Source organism: Macrobrachium nipponense, chromosome 17 (assembly GCF_015104395.2).
Source record: "Macrobrachium nipponense isolate FS-2020 chromosome 17, ASM1510439v2, whole genome shotgun sequence".
NCBI lineage: Eukaryota > Metazoa > Arthropoda > Malacostraca > Decapoda > Palaemonidae > Macrobrachium > Macrobrachium nipponense.
This window is the reverse complement of record NC_087210.1, coordinates 2,303,683-2,307,666: the sequence shown is the minus strand read 5'-3', so window position 1 is coordinate 2,307,666 and position 3,984 is coordinate 2,303,683. Positions and strand designations below refer to the sequence as shown.

General features: G+C 37.5%; 1 long non-coding RNA gene across 1 annotated transcript; it reads right to left on the bottom strand.

Moving 5' to 3' along the window:
- Window positions 1–628: 628 nt before the first annotated feature.
- On the bottom strand, window positions 629–3,256 carry LOC135195991 (uncharacterized). Its single transcript, XR_010310254.1, has 3 exons — window positions 3,035–3,256; window positions 1,769–2,093; window positions 629–1,507 (listed from the first exon to the last, which is right to left on the bottom strand). It is a non-coding gene; the product is annotated as an uncharacterized LOC135195991 (long non-coding RNA).
- Window positions 3,257–3,984: the final 728 nt, after the last annotated feature.

Here is a 3,984-nt window from a genome sequence, read left to right as displayed (position 1 = left end):
AGGTGAAGCTTGCATTGCTGTTGCTGTTTCTCCTCCCACTGGAGCTGCCATTTTTGTTTGCACCTTTGATTCTTCTTTTAAAAGTGGTGGTGTTTCTACTAAAAGTGGAGCTGAGGAATGTTTTGTTACTTTTTGCCATTGCCATTTACTTTACTGGAGATTATCTTTTTGATGCTGCTGTTGTCTGACTTCTATTGGAGGCGACCTAGTTTTCTTTTCCATCTATACTGCCACCTCAGCCTTTCTTTCCACTGGATGGGCCTTTCCTTCCACGGATATTTATCTTGCAGCTGCTGTTAACGTTAGTTTGGTGGTTTCAGTCCTCCCGCAGGCTATTGCTTCTCTGCTGAACGTCAGCTGGGTAACCCCAATGCCCCACATCAGTGGCTTGGTTGGTAAGGTCTTGGCCGTGAGTTCGATTCTCGGACATTCCATTGAGGGGTCAAATGTGTATTTCTGGTGATAAGAAGTTCACTCACGTGGTTCGGAAGTCACGTAAAGCCGTTGGTCCCATTGCCAAATAACCACTGGTTCCATGCAACGTACAAACGGTACAAACAAACCAGTACCCCACCATGATGTCTACTCATGGCAGTATGTTCCTGCTGAAGGTGATGTTTATGTGCTTCTGCAGTCTATCCTTCTACAGGAGGTGGTCTTGTTGTTGCTGCTGTTGCTTTTCATTCTGGAGGAGGTGGTCTTGTTGGGCTCTTGGAAGAGTGTGGAGTTTGTGCCACTGCAGCATTTTCTTTTGCTGTAGGTGGCCTTATAGTGTAGTTGCAGCCTTGTTACAGTTACTGCCTTTCTTCCTAAAAAGAGGCGATCTTGTTGGTTCTGTTGTTACCTTTCCCCATAAGATTTGGAGGTGTTGTGTTAAGTGTTGTTCCCTTTGCCGTTTTTCCTTTCGTTGCAGTTTTCTTTGCAGGTGCAGTTCTGTTTTACCTATTTCTAGAGGTAGTCTCGTTGGTTCAGCTATTGCCTCTCTTCTTCCCTTCTACTGGAGGTGGGTAGTGCTGATTATGGTGGCAGTGTTTCTGCTTTTCCTATACTAGTGCCACTCAATTGTCTTTTGTCTCTGTGGGTTCCCCTCTGCTGTCACATCTCTTATAGGGCTCTGTAGGCATTACTACGTGATGTTTGCAGTGTTTCATCGGCCACTAGCTGCACTTACTTTTCAGCCATTTATTTTGCTCCAATTCTCACTCTCTTTCTTCAGTCATGCTCTCCAGCCAATCTTTAACTACTGTATTACAGTCCTTCTCTATCTTCTGATCTCTATCTTGCTCTCCAACCATTCTAAACTATTTTTTTTCCCACCGTCTTAATTGCTGAATGATTGGAAGTGCCCCAGTGCTTGGCTTGACAGCCCAGATTTCATAAGACTAACTAAAACCTCTTGCTGGTACTTCTACTAGAAATGGTCAGTGCCACGTCTAAAAGAAGACACTTTCTTGGTCAGTCTACTGACTGAGCTCCACAGGGTAAGCCACTGGTTGACAACATCTTCCTGAAACCAAAGACGGAGATATAAAAAGGGATTAAGTGTCATATAAATGAAATTCACTGTCTGATTCTGTATATTAGCAATGATCAAATACTGTGTTAATATTCATGACTGCATATATATAGTGTGACTGCATATTAGCAATTATCAGATACTACTTTTTATATTCATGACTGCATAATTGGAACTAAAGTGATACTTGTTAGTTCAAAATCAGTCACTTTATGGTTAAGTTTGTTACAAAGAAAAGAAAAAAAAAGTTACCTCTTGCTATAAATGCGTAAAACATTTAAGCTTAACCACAGTAGTAAGGTTTTTTAATCAAAGTTACCTGGCACGTTTCCCAAACCAAAAACAATGGACAAAAGTGAGACTAAAAGGAAAAATTGCAACATTTTGACCTGGGTTTTGTCAACAGTGAAAATGGCTGTCTATATGCACAATTGTAGGACGACGAAAAACTGCTTCTCAGAACTGGTCTCTATCCTGACTCCATTATTCAGAATCGTGGTTCTCACGATTCCTCCTTTGTAGTAGTTTTTTTTTTTTTTCCAAAAAAATCCCGTGGAGATAACAGTATACTGGAATTCTGGAAAACAATAAAAAAATAAACTATTGTACTGAAAGAAAATTAACACAGCAGCTTGCCAAATTAACCTTCATAGTAGGGGACTGGCATTAGCACTAAGAAATGTTAAAACGTTGAATCTACACAGTTTAACCTTACTTCAAACTAATAACTCATGAAAACATGCATCATAAAAGTTCTGCATTACCAGGATATCTTATTAAGGGTGGTTTTTGTTTGTGATTTCCAAGAGGACACTCAGTTCATCCTGATTTCTGGAGCTTAGTCTTATAGGCCTAATAAATCTGATATGAAAACAAGTGTGATTCGACCACTAGATACAAAGGCAATTTCCTTTCATTTCCATTATAAAAGCAAAATATTATGTACAAGTCATCCAAAGCATATGAGGATATCAAAGTAAAAAGTGACTAAAATTCGAAATAGCAACTTGGAGAATACCACAACTTAACAGACACTAAAAGAAACCTTTATCGTTAATATAAGACTAATGCAATAATAGATCGAAGATAAAAGTGGATTTACCAGACATTCGGTGAAATGAAAAAAATGGGTTGTGTAACCATTTGCAGAAACTAATTAGCCCTTGTTAAAGATTAGTGGACCATATAACTGCATAGGCCTACGGTTTGCACACATGCTGCTAACTTATACACGATTATCTTTATTCTTTCAAAGAACTACGCGAGAATTTAATATAACGAAACTATGTTATGAGCAGTTATATTCTTATTCCAGTTACTTTAATATAGACATGATCTAGGAGGATTGACGTAAAAATAGTACTACATTTTGATCCAAGATGTCCAGTTTATGCCTCAGTTCTCAGTCCGCTCAAGGTTCATTTTCTTACTATCCTTGTAAAAGCAGAAAACATCTAAAAACTCTTACATTATCACCATACAAGAACAAAACTGTATCAGTGAAACACGAGTTCTAACCTACAGAAACACAAGAAACTCTTAGGCGAATAAACGCATTCCTTACGTAGCGGTAAACTAAACATAGGCCTTATTGGGAGCCTTAAAGGTTCATAAGTCACTCATACGCACACTTCACCAGTAAAGGGCACGCGGAAAAAAATTAATTAACACCTTGATAAAGGGAATAGACCAATGTCAAGACGTATTTTTTAAGTTCAATAGGGAAACTTATAGACACCAATTTAGGCCTACGTCAGTTACGGCAAAGATTAGGGGAGAGGTGCAGGAGTTTATTAGAATACTGTATTTTATGTTTATATTGGTACCAAAACTGCCGAGCACATAAAAAACCACAGAAAAATAAGAAACAGCATATATTCACGGTGTGGCAACCCATGACAGCGGAGATAAGTTCCGTAACTTCCGTTGATCAAAAGTAGTACTACAATTTGTAACCATAGATGAACTTTTACTCAAATTTAGGCTATGCAAACAACAAACTTAAACTGAAGTTTTAAGTGTAGTTTAACACCGAGAAATATATTTCATCCCAATATCGAAATAACCGAAACTGAGACTTGTCTGACGAAAAGATGAAGTTCGCTGATGAAAACTTAACTGCAGATTGCAGTGTATTAAAAAGAAACGCAGAAAGACTATTATTATTAAAAGACATTGGTATCAATAGTAGGTCGAATGAAAGTTTTACAAAGCTCGAAATCGCAACAAATCCATAAGGAAACAAGAAGAAAGACTACTATATATATATATATATATATATATATATATCTATATATATATATAATATTACTATAGATTAATATATATTATATATATATCTATTTAACGACTACAGAAAATCGTGCTAAAGATGAGAGCAGCGAATCTGCAAAAACCAATACCAATACATAAAAGAACACGGATAAAGGAAAGAAGATGGAACACGAAGACTACAAGCCTATTAGTAC